Below are 23,679 nucleotides of genomic sequence, written 5' to 3'. Positions count from 1 at the left end.
GGTCACCTACACCCCCTGACCTCGCCGGTGCCTCCTGACCCCCTGGGAGCCGTCCTGTCCATTCAGGCCAGCCTCCTGCGCCAGCGCACGGCGGAGGAGCTGCCACGGCTGGAGGGAGCTCTGGAGAAGAGTGTGGGACGGGAGCAGGCGAGGCTTCCGTGCCCTCGAAGCACAAAGGGGCGAGCCCTCTCTGGCACTGCATAGGCACCAGGAAGCAAACCTGGGCGGACGGGCTGGCCCCGGAGCCTCCACGCCTCCCTTCCTCGCCCGCCCGCCTTTGGTGTTGGCGGAGGCATCACCCATCAAAGCCCACTTGTGCTGGAAGCCAGGAAGGCTGGGCGGGATTGGCAGGCCTCCCTCTGCGGCCCACCCCGGCCGGCCTTCAACTGCGCTGCGGAGGGGGAAGCGGGACGGGCAGCAGGGAGGCTGGGAGAAGATGGAACAGGCGGTGGCTGGGGCTGGGCTTTAAGGAGGAAGAAATCTGAGACAGACAGAAGGGGTGTGAAGCGTGTACGGATTAGAGCTGTGATCACCAAATGTAAAACCCAGAGGCAGAACTGAATGTGTGTTTCTGCAGAGAACGGTCCCAGAGCTGTCCCACTGAGTGGGGAACGGGCCCCGAACTCCAGTGACGCCAACCCAGTGCTAAACTCCCCTCCACTGGTGGTGGTGGTGGTGGTGGAGGGCGGCCTGCAGAAGCCACCCCTTGGGGTGGGAAGTAAATGGACAAACATTAGCTATGTGAGAGGTGGATAAGGACAGGGACGGGCCGCTGAGCACCGGAGGCCAGAAAGGGCGAGTCAGCAGCGGGACAGATCCTCGGCGGACGCTGACCCGGAGCCGCAGCTCCCCACCTGAGGCTGGCTTGCGGCTCTGCTTGCTCCCCCTCAGGCCAGATATGCCCCGGCTGGTTCTAGTCAGAGAGGGGCCAGGAAGCTCACGGTTCTCAGAAGAAGAGGGCTGAGCGGGCTGCCCAGTCTGTGAGGACAGGCCGCAGAGGTCGTGGGCGGACCAGGACCCCTTCGGGACTGCAAGGACCCGTTTAGCAGAGCAGACAGCTCCTCTCACAAGAGGCTTCTAAGCTGAAGATAAACGGAGAAGGTTCAGATGCATCGAAAACGTGAGCGGCCTGCGGAAGCCACGGGGGAGCCGGGAGCCACAGGGGAGCCGGGAGCCACAGGGGAGCCGGGATCCACAGGGGAGCCGGGAGCTCAGCACCAGGCCGCCTGCCCTCCCACAGCCTCTTCAACGCCAGAAGCAGCTCTGCTTCCAGCACTCTGTTTCACCCTCCGCCTCCTGCGCTCTGCTAAGCAGTTTCAGCGCTCGCCTTTCCGTTATCCTCCCCAGAATCACCTGCGGCTGCGCCCAGCGGCCACTGCGGGCGGAGGCGGATGGCCTCCCAAGCTCTGGGCCTTCCTGCTGCCTGCAGCTCTCTCCCCTCCGGCCCCTCAGCTGGAGGAAGGGGCTGGGAGGAGGAGAGCCCCTGACCACCTGCTGGGGCCTCAGGGCATCCCAAAGCCTGTGCCATTCTGAGGCCTGAGGTGGGGAGGGAGAGAGGCTGGTTGCAGGAGGAACAAAAACACACTAGCTCCCCTCCTCATCGCATCAGAAGCCTGCCTTTCCCTGATGGTGTCCTCCGACTCTGACAGAGGCTGCTCTCCGTCCTGTCCCCCAAGCACTGCCCGCTTCTTGCCTCGCCTTCCAGACTGTTCTAACTCCTTCCAAGGTCATGCTTCCTCTTCCCCTTGGAGCCCCACACCCCATGCCACCTGGCTCTCTTTTCCATCTTCATCCACTGACAACCCAGTGGGCTGCCACTTCACCTCCCACGAGGGCTTAGGATTAGGCCTGGCACATAGTAGGTGCTCAATAAATATTTGTTGAATGAATGATGGAGACCTCTGGCCTCAGAATCACGGTTTTATCTTGGCCCCAATGCTGCCGCCGCCTCTACAATTTTAACAACTCCCAGGAAACCTTGTCCCCCTCCTCTCTTTCTGCAACCCCTCCCCACCGCCAGCCCTTAAACCCTGATTTTACCTAAGGAGCCCCTTCCCTGCTCCCCACAATGCCCTTCTCTCCAAACGCTTCCATGGCTGCTCCTCTTAATGTGCAGGTCTCCTGCCCCATGTTGTGAAGGAAAGGAAAGGGGCCACATGCTGACCTGACAGGCTCAGGGGAGGCCTGCATGGCGGCCTTGCAAACTCAGAGACCTAAAGGAACCACAAAGGATGGTCTGAAATTAAACTTTAACTAGTTATGGTGGGCAGTTACATCCTAGGCCGGTATTTTCCCTGACAAGGTCAACCTTTCCCTTAGCTGAGGCTATCTGTCTTTTTGCACCTATGATAGCACACCCTTAAAATGTCAGGTAACTTGTAACTTCCCTTTCTCTGGGCCCCTCAGAACACAACCTAATGTGCTGGGCGCCAGGACAGATACTACACATTCCTTCATTATCATGTTAGTTGTTCCTGCACCCACCTAAGTATGTTTCCGTCATTTGACTTTTTAATCCAATCTCAGGGGTTCCCCCTCCTGCCCCCTCTTACCCTCCCTCCCCGCTTTGCTTTATCCCACCTCCTTAATCCATCACCAATGGATTTCATGTGATCCACTACATCCCTTCCTTTGATGTCAGTGTATAAATACAGATGTAACCCACCATTCTCCGGAGCATAATCTCAATTTGTTGAGGTTCTGCTTCTCCGCACAGGTTGACAGTTTGGCCCAAATAAGCTCACAGAGATTCTTTACAGGTTTGATGGTTTTTTACGTTAACAATGTCATGTTGTTTCTGCACCTGACGGCAAGTCCCTCCCTTTGTGCGGCTCGCTGGCTGGTCTCCAGGGGGAGCAACGTGACTTTTCATTTTTCTGGACTTGCGCTGAGCTCCGCCGGAGAAGAATGCAGACCGGGGAGTGCTGCTTTACAGTGTTTCACCAATAGCAGCTGGCCCTTCCTCTGCCGCAGCGGCAGGCAGCTTACTAGCCGTATTCCAGCCCCAGCGTTTACCTTGGTGCTCACCACTGTCCGCCCCTCGCCTGCTCACTGTCCGGGACACATCCAGCCTGTGTTCACTGCTAAACCCGGCCCTCAGCTGGGAACTCCCGCCCTGGCCCTCCCCTCCCCCGTCTCATGGTTTCCACCTGTGTTCCCCTACCCACCTCCCTGCAGGCTCCTCACTCTTTTTGGGGTAATTCCTCCACTTGGGCTTTGGGTCTAGTACACCCCAGGCTGGTCTTCCGACAAGTGTCCCTCCCGCGATGTCCAGTGAAATTACTTCCGACAAATGTCCCTCCCGTGATGTCCAGCGAGTGCCTGTCGCCCCGCAGCCTCCAATGTGCCAGCACCTCCCACTGGATCACAAACCTTCCCTCCACCTCGCATCTCCTAGCATCCTCAATGCCATTCCCCAGAAAACTTCTGGAAAGACCTTTGAAGTCTGCAGACAGCTCGCCCATTGCTCCTATCCATTCCACCCGTGCAATTGCCTCTCTGACGCCCCAGGGGGCAGGTTCCCTCTTCATTCCACATTGACAACGTTCCCTGCCCTTTTCCTCACAGCAGAGATGCCTGTGAGTTCTCACCACACCACGGAGGGCGCGGTGCGGTCCGCGCTTACCAGCCCCGAGTCCCATCCCCCCAGGAAACAGTGGTAAAGGCGGGCTTTACGTGCCCTCCCAGACCCCTCTCCTATGCACACACATCTTTGCAGTTTTATGCACAAAGACAGAGGTTTGTTTTAAAAACAGAAATGGGGCCCTAACTGGCTCACAGGGACGCTGGGTGAGGCTCTGCAGGAAGCCCCCCTCGCTGCGCCAGGAGCTGGCCATGCCGCACCTTGACTGAGGGCGTGTTCCCTCTCCTCCTCCTACATAACGAAGACGGGCGCGCACTCTCGCTCACTGTGAGGAACTGCACTGAAGATCGGCGAGGCTCCCGCCTCCCACCTCCCTCCAGCTCTTTGGAGCTGCAGCGGCTCCTGAGGCAGGCGGCTCAGTGGTACCTGGCTGCCCACAGGATCTGGTCTAGTTCAGGCAGGACCGCCGCACCCGAGGGCACACCTCATCACCTTGGATCTAACTCGCCGCTCTGCACACACAGCTGTGTCGGAACGCTGCACACAGCTCACACAGAAGAGCTACGGAAAATGGGTTTAATGCGTTCAAGAGCAGCTGGCTTGAGCATCGTGTGTGCAGATGACTCCCCGTTAGATGTAGCGTCATGTGAGGCAAATACAGCTCCTTATAACTGTCTCATATGTCAATTACTGTTTGTCTGCAGGGTTCTGCCATGGCCCAACAGGTAAGCGCCCAGGTTGCCTGAGAGCCAGAGCAGCACAGAGGACTGCCCGCCTGGCTTCAGCACCTCCTCAAGAAGTCCTCATTAGTGCCTGGAGTCAAGGATGAAGCACCGAAATTCGGCAGAACGACAAACAACAAAACACACAGGAAGTGGGATCCTGGGACAATGCTCTATAGCTCGCTCCTCCCATTGATGCACCCACGTGTCTCCCATCGGGGCGTGTCCCCCCACACCCTGGGGAGGCTGCCCTCTCCCGTCCTGTGAATGATGTGCCATGGGCTTAGCCGCTCCCCAGGTCACCACTGGCTGCTTCCAATTTGTTAACATTGTGGCGCGGTCACAGCTCTCCTTGTATGCATGTCCTCACACGGCACCGCATTTTTGTTGGAGAGAGTCCCCAGCCTGCAGCCACCTTTTAGGTTTAAAATGGCCTCCAGAGAGGCTGTCCCAGAGCCCCTGCCACCCGAAGCTCACGGGGCAGGCGCCTGGGAACCAGCCCCCTGACAGGGGCAGCCGCAGCCCCGCCCCCACTTCCACCTTCACTCTCTGCTGTTGGATCTCTTTCCTCTTCTCAAACCTTCCTCCACCCTCTTCCTCTCCGCTCACCTGGGAATGTTGTTTCCTGAGTGCTCCTCTGGCTCTGGGGTGCTCCTCTGTCATCTTTATGCTAATGGCCTTCAGATGGATCTTTGGGTCCCGCCCTGCGGCTCCCCACCCCCTTCCTTCCCGCTCCCCCTGGAGCCAGGCGGCCGGCAGTTCCAGTGAACTGCCCACTGGTGAGGGCTGCCCAGGTGAGTGTGAGGAAGGAACTCCTATCGGCCCTCATTCACACATTCTACAAATATTTACTGAGTACCTACTACGTGCCGGGCGTTAGAGAGGCTGGGGGAAACGATGAGACAAACCAGGCAAGTTCGATCTTAGAGGGGAGAGAGACATTAATCAAATAACCACACAAAGAAATGGGTGATTCCCTCTGTGCTAAATGCCACAGGGAGTGGCTCAGGGGCTGTCCCTGACGCTGCCGGGGCCAAGGCCCAGGCAGGATCCCAGGAGACGATATGGAGCTGAGGCCTGGGCAGGCTTCGAGCAGATGAGCAGGGGATGGGGGGCGGGGGGAGAGCTCTCCACATTGGAACAGATGCCCGCAGAGGGGAGTCTGCACATTCCATGCACCTCCAGAAGACAGTCTGGAACTCAGGGCTTGGGAAGCGTGGGGTGGCGAGGCAGGCGCTGGGTAAATAAGAAGCGTGTTCTGTAGGGTTCCTGCTGGTGACTGTGCCTGCATTTCTAGCGACAGGAAATAACAGAAAAACATGGGTTCCCCACGCCTCGCCCCCTCGGACCACTGGGCCTCAGAGTTGGGGTGCACTGATGGGGAGAGGAGGGCAGCAGAGCCCACCAGCGCCTCTCATTGGTTGGCCGGTTCCAGCCCTATACCCTGCCTTTGCAGAGGCACCCCTTCCCGGCTGGATCCTCAAATTCTTCCCTCCAGGCCCTGGAGGGAGACCGGTCCATCCAGGTGGCAGCCGGGGAAGGGTTGGCTTTGACCAATCAGTCTCCTCCTCTGTTCTGCACGCCCACCTCTGGCATCCAGAGGCATGCCCCAAACCTGAGGGACCTGTGCTTCCTCAGTCCACAAAGTGGGAAGGTTTCTATTTTCCGCCCACTGGTATTTTCTGCTCTGAGAACATGGGCACCTCTCAGTGGAAGCTAAAAAGGTTGGTCCCTGTGGGTAAAACAAAGCGACTTAACATGGCCATCGGCCGCTGGCCCCATCATCCATCTAACTCAAATCTCAACACACGGAGGTCTGACCACTGGCTGCTCCAACTACTCAGAGGCCCCCACAGGTACCACCCTAAACGGCAGAACAGGCGACATAAGGTCTGGTGCACCCCCCCGCCCCATTACCCCCCAATTCGTTCAGCCAAGAGTCGCACACTCTCTGCCCAGAGCCCACACTGACCTCCAGCCAGGGACTGAGCTCTCCTCGCCGCCCCTAGGAGGGGAGCCCTGCCTCTGCCCCAGTAGATTTACTCCCAGCACTGAAGTTCGAAATATGTCCAGCGGCCCTTCTCTTCCCAGCACCTCGCCAGGCCTGTATGTGGTGCCTCCACCCCCTCAGCTAACACAAGACATGCCAAGACAGGGCTGCTTCCCTGCCGTCCCACCCGGCTGCAGCCCGAGGCCCACGGTGTGAGTTCTTAAAAGCTCTCCAAGAAATAGGCAGCCTGCTGCCACCTGCCAGAGGCCAATTCCAGCAGGTCATAAATGCGAGAAGTTTCATCAAAAGGTTGATGGAAACTTGAGACTTCAGCGGGGCTGAATCATATATCATTACCCACTGGAATGGCCAAAGGCATTTCCCCAAACCTGAAAAGGATGTATAAACTATTGCCTGTTGCCTGACAGCTGAGGGAATTTTAATATACATGTTATTGCCTCTTGCTGGCCAAACACCTAAACAGCTGAAGGTAGTTTCCCCAATACAACAATGCCTACTGCATACCAAACCTTACCTTTGTTATGTATAACCACTTTGCCTTAGGACAATTTGTGTTAATAAAGAGCAAGGGGTCCAGAGATACAATAATTTCAGGAGCTGTTGAACAGCCACCATTTTCTGAACTATTCATGGTTAGAAATGTTGTGATTTATATTATCACTAATGAGGGTGGGGAGATGAAAACCCATCTGCTTGCCCAGACAAATTAACAGGGGAAGAAATGGCGCGTTTTGAGTGTTCTGTGAGGAATCTGCAAAAACACGGAATCCGTGCCCCATTTGCTCTGGTTCTAGGGCTTCCTGGGGTGACCCGAAGAGAGTGTGGGCAATCCCCCAGCTATCTGCTATCGCCCTGGGAGTCTCATCGAAGCACACCGGCTGCAGTCAACATTGACACTCGGTATCCGTCTCTGAAAGCAGCAGCCCATCAAGCAGAGCCATTTCCACAACCAAAGAAATAGCTCGAAGCGGGGATCTCACCATCGAAGAGCGAGGGGTCCAGAGATCCCGGAAACTTGGTTCCTACAGCTAAGCTCCTCTGGCTCCCCATGGATTACAAATGTATATTTCTAGTCTCTGTATTAATTTAGGCCGCAGCGCCTTCTCCAGATTCCTGAGCCCTTCTAGATGCTGAGAAAGACCCCCGCCCCGGGGGGGGGGGCGGCGGCGCAGGGTGCATTAAATGGTGCCTGAGGCAGGGACGTCTGGAGAAGTTTCCCCTGAGGGGAAAAAACAGCTCCGGTAATGGTGGTCAGATCAAGTGTGCGTAAAGCTTGTGTCAGCTTCGGAAGTGCATGAGTAATTTATTTTTGTTTTAAGTCGGATTATAATGGGGAAGAATTCGGTTGTAAGGCAAAATTATAGAGAAATTGGAATATCAAAAGGCACCTTTTAAAGCCAGGCTCCAGGAAGAGGAGTGCCGCTGTCATCTTTAACTACGTGGGTTCGAACTGGGTCCTGCCTAATTTGTATTGGGGATAAAAAGTCTATAATTTATAAAAAGCAGCCCGATCCCCGGCCCCTGGAGAGGGAAGGCTGGGCAGCTAGAGAGATCAAAGCTGTCAGCTCTCTCCCGGGAGATTCGCTAATGCTTTGTTTAAAAATTACCGAAGAACACCTTGGGGTAAGCAAATGTTGGCAGGAATAACTCAGAGCTAGTCATTACTGTGGAGAGCAGAATAGGAAGAGGTTTGGGAGAGAACTTCGGTTTGTTAATCTGTCATTTCCTATTAAGCGTGCCTTTAATTGGGAGAAGAAACACAGCCGCTGGCTTCTCCAGATTCCCGAACCTTCTAGCTGCTGGATGTCACCCCGGCATCCCACCTCCGTGCGCAGCACCCACAGCGTCAGAGGCCGGAGCCCAGCCCTGTGCGGCCGCACTAGTCGCTGCCACTTCACCTGGCCCCTCTGGGTTTAAGGCACCTGCCCAGCTGGGTCTCTAAGTTTGAACTTGTGGTAAAGAGGGGAGTCCCCCTTCCCTCAGGTGAGCATCTACCTGGGAGACCACCCTTTCTTTCTGGGTTTTGCTTCAGAAAGTGTGGAATGAGCCCAGCAGCTCTCTTCTCAACCCGAGACCCCAGGCGGTCACATTCATTCCATTTCAGAGATCTCTGATGGACGGAGATGTTACTGCAGCAGCAGTGCGGGGAGCTCTGACACTAAGGGGGTCTCAGCCAGTCCTGTGGGGGAGCAGAGCTCTCAGGAAGCCCGTGCTCAGTGAATTCAGAGAAAAAGGTGTGGCTGAGCTCCGGACCCCTTTCACCTGAGCAGCGTGCCCCCACCAGCGCTCTCCCTGCTGGTGGGCCCAGCCAGGTGTGCTGCCTCCAGCCAGGCTAGAGGCTGGCTTGGTGTCTAATGGCTTCAAGTGCCAGTGGAGGCAGCACTCAGCCACCCAGTCCACCAGCAGCACCTCGGAAACCCTGCCTCCCCTTGCGTGAAGGTGCGGTGCGGCCTCTGAGGGCCGCGTTGCTGTGGTGCGGGGCCCAGGCCGCCCACAGCCTCTGCTGCAGCCCTCACGCTCCTCTGTCACTGACGGACGGTAGACATCAAAGGGCAGACAGCACTCTTCCTGGGCATCTTCTCGGCTCCCGGTGGCCGCAGTGAGCTGCCAGCTGCTCACTCAGAGTAAATGGACTCACTTCCCGCACCCGCCCCAGACAGGTGTGAGCTGGCCACCGGCCTGGAGGGGTCCGCACCCCAGGAATGTAGCTACAGGCCCCTCGGTGGGTCCCCAGAAGGCCTGATCCTCCCAAAGGTAAAAGCAATGATTACCTACCAAAGAAGCCGAAACGCCAAAGGAAACTGCTAGAAAAGGGGGTGAGGGGGTAGGGGCACATGGGATTGGCCTGGGATCTTCCCAGCACTGACCCCCACCTTCTGCCCTCTCTCCGAGCCCCCAGGCTGCAGAGGGCACACGATGCTGGACAGTCACTGCCTGCTGGCAGGGAGGGTTTGGCAGGTGCTGAGAGTTCAAGGATTCCATGGACACCCTAGAGTGGTGGTGGTGGTGGTGGGGGTGCGGGGGCCTGTGGCAGCTTTGTCCAAGGAGCTGCCTCCAGGGGTGAGGCTGGGCTGGGATAGGATTCACCCAGCTGGCCTGTGGAGGGCAGAAGGCAGGGATGCTGAGACCAGGGCCCTGCCTCAGGGTGGGGTTCGGTTTGCAATTCTTGGAAAGAAACATCTCAGCGCACTTTTTAAGCTGCCATCCCCTCCTCCCATGCCTTCTAATTAATATCTACTCCGTGAATTATTTATTGGGAACACGTGTTAGAGTCTAAAGAGCATTGCATGCAGATCCTTTGCTAATCAATTTATTTTAACAGGTTGGCCAGGCTAGATGCAGGCCAAATTGGAGGTTTCCCAGCCACTGGAGCCTCTGCCTCACAGCCTGTGCTGGGAGTTATTTCCAGCTTGCCTCAGCCTGCTGCCTGCTCTTTTATGCCCCCCTCTCCCCACCCCCATCACCCGACCCCATCCCCGCCAGGCTGTCCCCTCCTAATCTCATCCTTCGCTCTCCAACCAGAAAGACAAATTCCAGTCCTGGGTCATTCTACAGCAGCGGTTCTCAACCTGTGGGTTGTGACCCCTTTGGGGGTCGAATAGGGGTCGCCTAAGACCATCAGAAAACACAGATGTTTACATTACGACTTATAACAGTAGCAAAATTACAGTTATGAAGTAGCAACGAAAGTAATTTTATGGTTGGGGTCACCACCCCATGAGGAGCTGTATTAAAGGGCCGTGGCATTGGGAAGGTGGAGAACCACTCAAACCTCTAGTCCACATATGTCAAACACAAGGCCCGCGGGCCAAATCCAGCCCGCCAGGCCTTGCAATGTGGCCCGCACCGCGCTGTCATCACTGCACTCCGCTGTCAGTTTATGACATTGTCAGTTTATGACTGTTCAGTAAACCATTCGGCCCGCGATTTAGGCTGGATTTTAGATTTTGGCCCCTTCTCTGATTGAGTTCGACACCCCTACTCTAAAGGGTCACTCAGTGAGGTGAGGGCGCCCTCCAGGCTTCAAGCCCACGCTCGCCCAGGTTGTGATGAAATACGGCTGGGATGGAGAAGTCAGCCCCACATTCTAAACCAGCAAGGACCTTCCCACATCGGTGTGTCTCCCCAGTGGCTCTTTCCGGAGGGGCAGCCGGGGCAGCAGTGGATCTACTGCAAACAGCGTCAGCTCTGCTAAGTGCGGGGCAGCTTAGGAGCAGCTGGGGGTTGGGCGGGGGTGGGGTGGGGGGAGGGAGGTGGGTGCTCTAACGCGCCCTCTCCCCATGAGACTGCAGTCCAGGCGGCGGCCACCCCCACCTGTGCTTTCCTGCCCGATCGGGACAAAGGACAGAAAGGCGAGCTCTGAGCCCCAGGACCTCAGCGTCCCTGCCTCTGCCAGCCCCAGCTGAGGGGCTCTGGAACCACCCTGGCAGGAGAGAAACTGAGGTGTGTGGGAAGCCCATGGGGATTCTCTCCCCGCCACCCCACCCCCACCCCCACCCCCACCACAGCCTCATTTACCGCCAGCAGCTGCTCTCCGGGCTCAGGGGTTTGCGGCCGATGGAGCAGATGCCAGGGCAAAGGCAGGCAACCCTGGCCAGGAGCTGCTCTGCCCCGTTACCAGTCTTCCCATGTCCCCATTGGTCCCACCCTAAAGCCACGCCCAGAGTTCCCTGGTGGCCTAAGGCCGGTGGCCGCCGGTGACAGCGTGTCCTGCGAGCACAGCTCTACGTGGGAGGCCTGGGCCAGAGAAGGCTGGCTTCTTCTCCTGCCCAGGGCCCCTTTTTAAGACACATGGCCCGTGGCCAACGTTCACCTGCCGCCTCTGTGCAGGGACCGTGTCCTGGGTGCAGAGGACACGCAGGGACCACACAAACGGGTAATCGCTGACCTGGCCCGCAGGGAAGGAGCATCGCCCCCTTGGCCTCCAAAGGGAATTCATGTGCTGAGGCCCGGGAGACACAGCGGCTCCGCTTCTCCCCGGCAGAGCGCGCGGGGGAGGGGGGCGGGCTGGTCCAGAAGAAACCAGGACCTCAGGCAGGTCTCCCTTGGCCTTGCCCAGGGTTTGTCACCACCATTGGCAGAGGTCTGGGTGTGTGTGTGTGTGTGTGTGTGTGTGTGAGCTGCTCCCAGCCCAGAGCCTGTGGGGAGCGCTGTCGGAATTCTCTGATGGTTCCCAAGTTGTTGGGAGGCTACTCCTGCTGTTCTTATGCTCTTCATGTGAGAGAGCTCATCCTGGGGCCCTCTGTCTGGGCAGAGTGGGGAGCCACTATCTCAGGGGGCCTTGGCCTTGCCCAGTGGCCGGGGCTACCCTGAGCCAGCGAAGCCTCCTGAGTCCCCAGGTCTCCACAGCCAACTCTGGGGAGCAGGGAGGAAGCTTGCCTTGGAAGAGCCTGGAACACACTCATACTGACAGCCCGTAGGTGGGGCCTATGACCCACAGCGAGACTGTCCCACTCGGCAGCCTGGAAGCCCTCACAGCACGGTGGTCCTGGAGCAGGGGGGTTCTTGGAGGACTCTGACTCATGCGCTTTGGGACCAAAGTCCCCCCCAACCAGTGAAAGTAAAACCAAGCAGAGACCAGCCCAGCGTCCAGGGGGACGGCCTGGCAGGCCACACATGACTTGCCTCCCCTGGGGAGGGAGCCGCTCCGAGAGCACCAAGGGGTGGGCCCCAAGGAGGTTCAAGCTACCAGCAAGGGCACAGCCTCACCCAGCTCGGGCTCCTGGCAGTCGGGACCACTGTCACCCACTAACCTCGGTCAGCATGGGCGCAGTCTTCCCTGACCCTTCCTCAGGACGTTAGCCCACGTGGTGTGGTCTCCACACCTGATTTAGCAGTCCGAGGTAACTGGGGCCAGAGCAGCAGGGGCGTACTGCCATGGCCATGGCCAACCCAGTGTCGTACCCCCGCCCCCTTCCCGAAATCCTTTGTGGTTCAGCTGGCTCTTGCGTTCCTAGAAGCACACAACTGAATCTGAAGGGTGTCAGCCACTGGGCCTGCTCAGGCTCCATTCTCCAGGAGTTAGAGCTCAAATTCAACCTCCTCTGGGTGCTGTCCGGGGTTTTCAATCAGCTCCCAGCCCTCCCCATCCTCTGCTGCTATGGATCAATGTGCCTGTGGGGTGGGCCTTCAAGACCAGGAAATATGTGCATTGCCAATGCGGACCACGCACTGCCAGTTCCATGCCAGGGCTGCAGGGCCCCGAGGCGAAGGAGGCTCCCGTCTGTGAGGGAAGACCGCCTCAGGCTGGAAAATATGGTGAATTTAAGGGGACAGCGCGCCTCGGTGGCCTTGCTGGATGTGGCCAATGGGACTGGGCACAGGCGCAGGGCCTGTCCTGTGAGGCTGGTGTGTGCAGACAGCTCTGAGCTGCTGGGTCCCGCCCTTCCCTCCTCCCTCCCTCCTTCTCTCCCTCCCTTCTCTCCCCTTCCCCCTCCTTTCCAGTCCTATTCTGTTTGTGTTCTCAGAGGCCTGAGGGAGGCCCTGCCAGGCCTGAGGCAACAAACCCATTCCGAATGAATGGACCTGCAGGGAGTTTGTATTCTGGGGATCATTTGTCCAGGACTATTTTTTCACAATTTTTAACATGGGAAGCTGTTCTTCAGACAAATCGAATGTGAAGCAGATCAAAATTAAAAAGGAAAACCAACCCGCCCATATATCACACAGGCAGTCCTGAACCTCAGCTAACCTAACCCTGGCTGATGCCCGGTGACCCCAGGACAGCAGAGGACCCCGGGGCCTGCTCCGAGGCCATCGCCCACACTTCCTTCTCTGCAGTGAAAGGGATTTTTAGGGGTGAAATAAGCAAATTTTAAAAAATTAAGGTATGCATGGGAAAAACACAGGGCTACATAATTGCAAAAGGGCACATTTCCATAAGACAAGGGAACTGGGTGTAGCAAAAGGTGCCCAGAATAAAGGGAAGGAGACCCTCATTCAGAGAGAGAGGAAGGAAGCTCGGAGGGACTAGGACACAGTGAGGGAGGAGGAGGGAACTTCAGGGATTTCACTGGAGAGGAGCTCAGGAGTTGCTATAGTGACCAAACCAAAGGGGGACAGTGACCCATCAGAGGGGGGATATTGAGGCACAAAAGCTGCAGCTTTTATGAATGTGGGGAGGGACTCGGTGGGACTCTCCTCCTCCGCACGTGGGAGGCTTTAATTGTTTCTCAATAAACTTCCACCTTTGCTAGGCCACCTTCCGTGGATGCTTCTTCCAATCAGGGGACAAGAGCGGGACCCATCCTGCCCAGGGGAACCGCCTTTCCGGTCCCGATGTCCAGGTTCTCCAGGAGAGGCTGCGGGCTGCCGTCCGGGAAGAGTGCCGCCGGGGAGGGGTGCTGCCGGGCAAGGGGTGCCGCCGGGGAGGGGTGCCGCCGGGGAGGGGTGCCGCCGGGGAGGGGTGCTGCTGCGAGAGGGGTGCCGCCGGGGGAGGGGTGCTGCTGGGGGAGGGGTGCCGCCGGGGGAGGGGTGCTGCCGGGGGAGGGGTGCTGCTGGGAGAGGGGTGCCGGACAGAAGGAGCTCTTAGCAGATGCCTGATGGAACCCGGGCGCAGACCCGCCTGCTGGGTTCCTACCTCTCCCACAGGCTGGGCCGGCTTCTCTGCGCCCTGGCTCCCAGGAAGGCAGCTTCTCCCAGCATCCCAGCAGGGCGCCAGCTGAGGCCCCACCCCACTGCCAGGGCCCAGGCAGGAAGGCTCCCAAAGCGGCTGCGGACTGACACCCAGAGCTTTCTTTTTACGCTGTTACCGCCCCCCCCCCCCCGTCCTCCCCCGCCCCCGGTCCGTTCTTAAGCCTTGGCGGGCACCGCCCACCCCATGTGTGAGCAGGTGAGGCCCTCAGCTCTGCACTCCCTGCGGCCCCCTGCGGGCTGCCCTGCGGGGCTCCAGGAGCGGCTCCAGGAGCGAGGAGCGTGGGGCCGGGCGCCCGGCCCGCGAGCCGCTCCCGCAGCGCCCGCGCCCGCGCCCGCCTTCCGCCGCCCAGGCTGCGGGGCTGGGGGGTGGGGCGCGGCCTGGGGCTCCCTGCCGGGGCCAGGGTGGCGATGCGGCGCCGGTGGCCCAGCCCTGCCTCCCTCCCGGGCGGGGGGCGCCCCTGGACGCCCCCTCCATGCTGCCCGCCGCCCCGCCTGCCGCCCTCCCGCTGGGGCCGGCCCCGCTTCCAGAAGGCGCCCCACACCGGCTTCCTCCCGGCCCGGCTCCCGGCGGGGTGCCCAGGGCGGGTTTGCGCCGTTAAGCCCGGGCTCAGCCGCGGACCGGGAGCCGTTGGAGCGGCCGTTACCCCGAGGCCCCTGCGCGGCGGGTGGGAGGGAGAGGGCGCCCTGCCCGACCAACCAGGGCTGCCCCACGGCCGCCCGCCCGCCCCCAGCTCCCAGCCCCCGGGGGTCCAGCCAGCGGCGCCGCCCCCGCGGGAACTCGGAGGGGGGGCGTGTCTTTGGCTCTGCGGCGCCCCAGGAGCAGGTGTGCGCAGAGCTCGCCGCTGGGTTTCTGGGGGGTGAAATGGGGGTGAGGGTGGGGGGTGAGATGGGGGTGGAGATGGGGTGAGGGTGGGGGTGAGGGTGGGGGATAAGGGTGGTGAGATGGGGGTGAGGGTGGGGGGTGGAGATGGGGGTGAAGGTGAGGGGTGACATGGGGGTGAGGGTGGGGGTGAGGGTGGAGGATAAGGGTGGTGAGATGGGGTGAGGGTGGGGGGTGGAGATGGGGGTGAGGGTGGGGGTGGGAATTGAGGACCAGCTCGCTCGGAGGGTTCCCAACCGGACCGTCCCAGATTTCACGTGTTGGGTCCGTGGCCAGGCGGTCCTCCCTGCGCTTTGGAGACGGGAAGCGCCTGGGGGTGACCGGGAAGCCGGCCAATTGGGGCGTGTTGACCCCCTACCCCCTTTCCTGGGTCGGGGCGCCCAAGACGTGCCTTCGGCTGTTTGGGTTTGAGGAGGAACCGTCCTCCCAGTGCCTTCAGCCCCCCTCCCTGACCCACCTCGCCCCTCGGTCCTCGTGAAGTCAGAGGGTCTCATCTGCTTCCTCCCCGGCACCTCCTCCCCAGGAGTGGGCCTGCATTGCCCTCCGCTGTCCGACAGTCTCCCTCCCGCTCTGCCCTTCTCCCCCTCGAGGGTCCCAGCCCAGCGGAGCCAGAGCCCAGGTGAGCGAGAGGAGGTGAACCGGGAGAAAGGGGGGCCTGTCTCTGCCGCACTCCCGCCACCCCATCACCCCTTTCAGGCCACTGAAGACCTTTTTAAAAATCTCCAGTGAGCTGGCTGGTTTTTGAGGCATCCATAAGGGGGCTCTAACATTATACCACTCTGTTGGTGCACATCCACTAAAACAAAGTTTTAAACCATCCACGTTTCACTGACGCTCCCATCCTGCCACCACCTGCGGCCCTACTGCCCTCCGGCCCTGCTCCACCTGTGACAGTTGCTGTCAGGCCATGCTGAGCCACAAGGAGCTCACCCCAGAGAGGGATGGGGGGGGGGGGTATGTTTTTAATTAGAGCTTGGACTTTGGCACAGAGGGCGAGACTGGAAGATGCCAAGAGCCGAGGTGGAGAGCCTTGCCCTGGCGTGTGGAGAGGAGAGAGAGGCCTGTGGGAAGCTGAGGGCAGAGCCCACTGGGAAGAGGAGGCCTCAGGCTAGAAGGAGGCGGCTGTCCCTGGTGGCCGGGGGTGTGTCTAGATGGGGCTCCTGGCTGGGCTTTGACGGTGTGTGTGTGTGTGTGTGTGTGTGTGTGTGTGTGTGTGTGTGTAGTAAGCTGTGGGAGCCGGAGAAGGGAGGCTGGGGTTTAAGGGGACAAGTCACACTCCCAGATCCTTAAAAGAGCCCCTTTCACACCATCTGCAGCAGGCCCTGGGCTCCATGCTGTCACATGGCCAGGGGGGTCGGTGGGAACCTAGGTGAGGGTGGGGAGGCAGCTGCAGCCTCGGGGGAGGGCTCACCTAGGGGATCAGGCTGGGGATGAGGAGGCCCCAGCAGGAGGGCGCCAGATGGCTGCTCCCCAGGCCTCCTGGGTGCCCCAGCTTTTAAACCCAGAGGGCAGAACGCCCCGCTGCTTCCCGTTGGAAATGAGAAGCTGTGAAGGAGTGATAGAACTTGTGAAACCTTTGATGAACCTGCATCTTGTTTCAAATGTTTCTATTTTGACCAAGTCCTCTCTTTGTAGCTAAACCCTTAGCACAGCAAGGAAGGTGGGGAGAGGGAGACGGTCTACCCAACTGCTAGTCTTGAGTGGAGCCAGATCCCTAGCAAAGCAGCAGCCCGTTCGCGCATGTGTACCCACACACACACCAGCACACACCCACGGGCAGGACTGACCCTGGGCTGCTGTCCACAGGAATGGTGGGCTGGAGGAGAGTAGGCAGCAATGGGGTGGTCTTGGGCAGGCCACGTGATCCCACGAAGAAATCGGAGGAGAGGGTCTGGCAGGTGAGAAGCTGGCCATGCTGACTGCACTCAGCCTGGCCTCTCGTCCTTGGGTTTGTCCCATGACTCGGCATCGGTCTGACCAGCCCAGCGGGACTGCTTGCCCCTGGGGACCTGGGGCTGGGTCCTATTTCCTGTTCCTGGTAGTATGTAGCCCAGTGCCTGGCACGCTAAGCTGATTTGTATTTAGTTTGCCCTAAATGGCTTATTTGCAAGCTCAGTTCTTCCAGATCTCAGTTTTTTCTTTTTCCAGTCGTGTTAAATTGACCTCCCAGCACTTGAAACTTCCTTCCGGAACTCCCGGGAAATGGGGCTTGCTGGCTCAGGGACTCTGATCCATTGAGAATTCCCGCTGTTGTGCTGTGGGAGCCCCCAGCCCAGGAGCGTCCTGCTGTTCTTTGCTAGTCTCACAAAAGCACGAGGGACCAGGGGAGGACAGCCTTAATTACTCACACACCCGCGGGAGGACTCCGTGGCGGCCGGTGGGCCAGTTACTCGGCCACGTGCAGGCCAAGGACAGAGCCGGTGAGGCTGGTTTAGCCAGCAAGGACTTGGGGACCCCCTCCCCCCTACCTTGTCTGTGCTGCTCTGCTCTTCGGGGCCGCTGGCAGGCGGACTCTGTTCCACTGACAGGGAGGGAGGGAATCGGGCTGTATCTTCACGGACCCCGCAGCTGTCTGATAAGATATGTGTATACACGCTCAGAGGGCCCCAGTGCTTGCTGGACCAGTGAGAGGAGGTATCACACACAGCATCCTCGGTTGGAAGAGATGATTTCGGCCAAACCGGAAGGGCTGACATCAGGCAGCTGCGGAAAGGAGGCCAAGGAGCAGAGCTGGAGTTTTACAGAACCGGAGTTTGCGGGCCAAGGAGGCCAAGGAGCAGAGCCGGAGTTTGCGGCCCGGCCTTCAGCATGGCAGCAGGAAGCCCACCTCCCGAGGGGGCCGCCTGGCAAGGCCGGCCTGACAGGCTGCTGGGAAACAGCCGCGTCTCCCTCCCCGCCCCACGCTGTCTGGGGCCACATGCAGCAGGTTCAAGGCCCGGCCTAGCCAGCACAGGACTCACAAGCTGTCCTGCCGGAGCCTTGCCTCAGGTGCCATTGAGAACATTAGTGCCGATTTTAACAAGCTCAAGTAGAATACTTTGGGGTTAAAAAAAGGAGGGCCCCCTAGCTGGTGTGGCCCCTTGGTTGGAGCATAGGCCGGCACACCAAAGGGTCACAGGTTTGATTCCTGATCAAGGGCAAGTGCCTGTGTTGCACGTTCGATCCCCAGCCCGGTTGGGTGTTTTCAGGAGGCAACCAATTGATGGTTCCCCCCATCCCTCTCTCTCCCACCTCCCTCCCTTTCCTCCCTGCCAAGCTCTGAAAATCAATGGAGAAAATGCCCTTGGGTGAGTTAAAATAAAAAGAGGGACCTGTACTCATGTCTTGATAAATTGTAAAATCTCTGCCCACATGTCCCTGTCCCACCCCTCCCCTGCTCCTCTGTGTGCTGCAGTTCTGACACCGAAGCCTCTCCAATAACCCTATATAATAAAAGGCCAGCAACCATAATGGGGTAGCAACCAGAACACCTATCGACTAGTCGCTATGAGGTGCACTGAGCACCTCTCGGTCCTCCCTGCAGCCACTGGATGGCAAACGGGGAACCATGGGGAACCGGGTTGCATGGCGGCAAGGCGGGTGGGACTGGGGACCGGCGAGCTGTCGGGAGATGGCTCTGATCGCAGGCTTGGCCTAGGGACCTACTGGCATGATTTCGTGCGCTGGGCCTCTAGTAAATAATAAAAACGCATTGCTTCTCAGCGCCCCCTAATGTTAAACACACACAGGTACACACACACAGCCTTTTGTGGAATCTCAAGGGCTCACACGTGGGCGTGTGGTTTGGTGGCCTACACATGTAATGAGACTTCATACCTGCCCTGGAGCGGCTGGTGCGTCAGCCTGGAGTGCGGAGCGGGCGTCTCTCTAGCCTTGCCACTCACCCTGCCACTGCCCTTGTGTTTTTAAAGAAGCTTTTATTTAAAAACGGGGGCAGCGCTGTGTAAGGCGGTGCGAATGGTAACAAGTTCCACCTCCGGGGGCTGCCTGTGTGACCCAGCGGAGCCCGGAGGAGCCAGGTCCCGCAGCCTCTTCCTCTCTGCCCGCCTTCCTCCCCCACTCTGAGCTGGGAGACGGGGTGAAGTACCAAGCCTGTCTGTTCAACCCCCTTATTTTACAGATGAGGAAACTGAGGCCCAGAGAGGGACCGCCCTCCCCTGTCCTGCACCCCCTACCTTTCCCTCGCCTTCACGCCTGATGCTGTTCAGTTGAAGGACACCAACCCTGCCCCCCGCCCTGCCGCCCAGCCTGTGTGAGCAGGTGGCTGCCACCCTCTCACAGCTGACAGGTGAAGGCAGACCTCCCCTCCTCCAGCCCCCTCGCCCCCCACGGTGAGCCAGACACGGCCCCACCGAGCCTTCCATCATCACCAACTCAGCCTGCGCTGCTTTACCGTCCCCACCTTGAACCCACAAGGCCAGCCTCAGAGATAGATCGGGGAGAGTGGTAATGGACACTTTACTGTTAGAACTGTACGGAACAAAACTCCTTCTATTGTATAATGACAGGAGTCACAGCTTTGCCACCATTTTCTTTCCCCTGAACCAAGATAAAGAAAACTCAGTAGAAACGTCATAGCAAAGGCTCGTGAGCACCATTCAAATCTTCCCCGCCAGTCGCCTTCCCTTGGAAAGCCAGCTTCTCGTTAAAAGCGGGCTGCTGTGTGCGGCCTGGCAGGACGCCTTGTGACCGTCACTCCACTCAGCGCTTGCACGTCCCTCTAGCATGGCAGCAACAGAAGGAACTCCAAAAGCCGCCTGCCTGTGCCCTTAACGGGACAAACGAGGAGACTGACACCCCACGAGGAGGGACTTGCCTGGGGGCATGACCAGCTGGCACTGGCCCTGGGACTAGGACGCAAGCCCAGGAAGCCGGTCAGGACCCTCCCCACACGCGTCTCACCCAGTGGTGGTGGTGGGGGGGGCGCAGGCTGTGGACCATGGGATGGTCTTGGGGGTCTGCCTCACACCTTCTCAATACAAGGCCAGCTGTGAGCAAAAGCTTGCCTTGGCCTCCTGACAGCGGCCTGAAGGCGAGGCCCGGGTTGCGGGGGGTAAGGGGGGCGGAGGAGGGAGGACTCTCTTCTCTGGAAGCCAAGCAGCATGTGACCCCAATGCTGTGCCCTCCAGCTCATGGCAGTTATTCGAGGGCAGGCACGAGGTGTCCCAACTGCTGTCACCCTCAGTTCCAGCTCAGAGGCCAGCAGGTGGTCACAGAAGCCCCCCAACTAGTTGTTGGGTCAGTTGCCAGGAATCTGAGGTGTCGACAGGGAAAAAGACAAAGACCAGAAAATGATTTCTAGCACAGTTGGCCCAGAGCAGAGAGTAAGTGGCCAGCAACGCCTGGAAGACGTATGAATTGGGAAAGAAACAGGAGGGGATCGGTGACGTGCAGTGAGAAGATGGGGGAATCCCGCAGCCAGTGGGGCTCACCCTGCCCCACACGGCCCTCCCAGCCGCAGGGCCCCGACCCCGTATCATACACTTCGTTTACGTTGTTCAGCACCCTCAGATGGCGGACAACTTTCCCACCCGTGAGCTCACTTGATCCTTACAGAAACTGTGAGGGGCCTTCCGTGACCATACCCAAGGACTGGCTCAAGGTCACACAGCTAGTCAGTGGCAAATCCAAGACCTGGATCCATGCCTACCCATTTCAAGATCCAAGTCTTTCTCAAACCCTCGTTATCCTTCCTGGAATTCAAGGTATAAGTGGAGGCTATTCCCACCTCCAAGCTCCTCCCCACGCAGAAAGCCTGAGGCTGGAGCCCAGGCCAGGCCAGGCCAGAGGGAACCACTTAGCCAGCCCACGGAGCTCCAGGCTGCGGGCAGCTCTGGGCCAGCACATCTCCCAGCACCAGGGCCCCGGGGGTGGTGCTGAAGCAGCCCCCCTCTCTGCCACGCCTCATCCCAGAGTCACTGAGATTGTGGAGTGCGTGGTCTGCCCTGCTTCAGGGACTCTGCATAGGGGCTACCGAGGGCGCTAAGACAGCCCTGCCCCCTTACTGCCAGGTGTGAATTCGTAAAGGCGCCCTGGGCAGGGGTGGTGAGAGAATGTCCCTGTTTGGATGGCGCAGGAGGTGGAAGGAGGAGACCGGAAGCAGAGCGAGCACGGATTCCTCACGTTTCAGCGGCTCTTTCTGGGGTGACTCGGGTCCCTGTGTAGCTGGTAGAGGGAGAGGGCAGGAGGGCAGAGGGCCAGAGAGGAGAACTGGACTCCACCACTTAGCCCCATTCCTCTCCTGCATCCCTGCCAGCACCCTCGGGAAGGGCCACGGCCTCCGCTGAGGCCACGCCCAGGACCCCTGAGGACAGCCCCCTGGTCAGAGGGCCGCTGCAGCTGCCCAAGCCTCTCTGGGGTGATTTCCTTATCCACCCCAGAACCCAACGCTGCTGCCTGCTGGGCCCCCTTGTTTCACCGGGAGGGAAGCCTTAGGTCAGCGCGGACTCACCAGGACAATTCTTTGTCAACCACAGCACAGAGTCTCAGAAGTGGCTTTTCAGGGTCCGGATCCCACCACAGGGGCTTGGGCAACAGCCTCCCCTTGTGCTCCGGACCCCCAAGTCCCCTCCTGCTGAGCCCTGCCCTGCTAGTTCCCCCAAACGGCTTCTCTTCTCTCTCTCTCTCTGCCACACGCCCGCCCCCCCCCCCCCCAAGCTCATGCCCCTTGAGTGGGCAGACATAAGCCAGGTAACAGGCACAAAGGAATCAGGTTTTAGAGTAAGTTACACAGGGAATGTGGGGTCCTTGGAATCTCCCAGGGGCTGCCAATTGGCACTATGGTGGCCTCCTTGGGGAAGAGGGTCTCCTGACGAACCCCAGAATGCTGGCCAGGCCTCCCTCTAAGAAGACCACCAAAGGCTGAGTGCGGGAGCCTCCGTTCTCGCTCTGTCTGTTCCCGCTGGGCTGCTGGGCGTGAGCCACGCACTCTCCACCCGGGTGTGGTGGGCCCAGAGGCTCAGTGTGCGTGGCTCAGAGGCTCTCTTCCCAGTTGCTCTCCTCAGGCAGCTTACGCTCTGAGAACAGCCCCTCAGAGGGAATGGCGAGAAAGCACTCATGGTGCACCCAACTGTGAGCCCCTCACACCGGCTGGAGAAGAGGCAATCCAGCCTCGGCTGAATCTGAGTCCTGGCGGCTTCCTCATTATGGGGCCTGGATGCACCGGCCTTTCTCCTGCGCGGACCATGCAGGCGAGGTGCCTGCTGGGTGGGGTTCAGCTGCTCCTCAGACAGGCCTTCTGGCTCTTTTCCTTCAGAGCCTATGTGGCCCCGCCATGCTCCCCTCAACCTCCCTCTGTTTATGTTTATGTTTGGATCGATGTGTTGTGTCTGCCAGCTCAGGAGCATTTGTGCCCAATATGCTCGCTGCTCGCTTTGGGGGCCAGAGAGTGTGGCTGACTAGAGCTCCCCCAGGGCCAGGGCCCCAAGGCAGGGGCTACTGGGGTTACGGGGACCTCAAGTCTAGGGCTGGGGTGGGACGGGCATTGGGAATTGGGTTGGAGATCTTGATGAGGAGCAGAGCTGTTACTTGGAGGGAGAGTCACAGGAAAACCAGGCTGCTGTGCCATCAGCTGCAGCTGCTGTGGGGAAGGGGGTACCGAGACATGGACCCATCTGGGGTCTTCCCACCGCACCCCAGAACGTGCTGGTTCCCCATCTGCACAAGAAGCTCTTTTCTCCTATCTCATCACCATGGGTCAGCAGATGTTGGTATTTCTCTCTTTTCTGCGTCCAGTGCGGAAAGAGAGTGGGTCCAGTTGCTGAGTAGAGGAGCTGGGGATTGAGAAATGAAAAAAAGAAGGAGACAAGACACAAAATAGAAGGAAAAAGCTGGGAGCCGGGTGGGACCACTGTCCTCTCTGATGGAGGGACAGGGATCCAGAGCCAATCCAGCAAGTTTATTAAAATAAATAAATACCTCCAAATACCAGGAAGTTTCACCAAAAGTTAGGATCAAAGGAGCTTATTTGTATTCTTGAGTAGTATTCCTAGTGCTTGACTGGATTTACATATCAAATACCCACTACCTGACACCTGGGCAAAGCTAAGAGTCAGTGCTGATAACACATCTGCCTTTTTGATACACTTTTTGGTAAATGTGTATCCAAGACTCGGCTTTGCCTGTAGTCCAGGATTCAGCTGACAATAATTAAAGAATGCCCATGTGCCTTCCCAGGCGCTGTCTACCAGGGGAGGCTTACAATAATATGGGAATGCGCTTTAAAACCTGTGAAATGAAAACGGAGTGAAAGCCAGCTAGGGTTCCTTATTGCCAACCCTGAGGACTTGTGAGTGTGGTCCTGACAGCATGGTTCTCTCCTTAGCAGCTGACACAGCCCGGCCAGCAGCCACGGTCATAGAGCGGGCCTCAGCTGTGCAGGCAAGTTCAGCGTCTGGACAAGTTCAGCGTCTGGACAAGTTCAGTGCGTGGACAAGTTTAGTTTCTGGACAAGCTCAGCGTCTGGGCAGTGCAGCTGTGGGACGGGTCTGGACCGCTCACCAGCAGCTCCGTGGGCGTGGGTCCCTCCCAGCTGCCAGGGCTCCCGCCCGTCCTCCCCGCCCCCCCCAGAGGAATCTGAATCACTCTGGCAGTCTCACTTTTGCACATTTCACCCAACGCAAAATTCAGCCGAAGGTGGAGGGCGGCAGGCAGAGGGAGCTGCTCCTTCTTCGCTCCCTTAAACACTTTTTTTTCTTGGCTTTTTCAGCTCCAGATCTTGCATGGCCTTGTCTGTCCACCCACGGGGACCTCAGCTGGCTCCCTGGGGTGGTGTGAGGCATTCCTATAAGCACTCCATTAATTCCAGCACATTCTAGCACATGATCCAGCAAGATGGGGGGGTGTGGGG

This window comes from Pipistrellus hanaki (genome assembly GCF_964339955.1).
Source record: "Pipistrellus hanaki genome assembly, chromosome: 7".
NCBI lineage: Eukaryota > Metazoa > Chordata > Mammalia > Chiroptera > Vespertilionidae > Pipistrellus > Pipistrellus hanaki.
The sequence above is the reverse complement of the archived record's forward strand: the minus strand, read 5'-3'. Positions refer to the sequence as shown.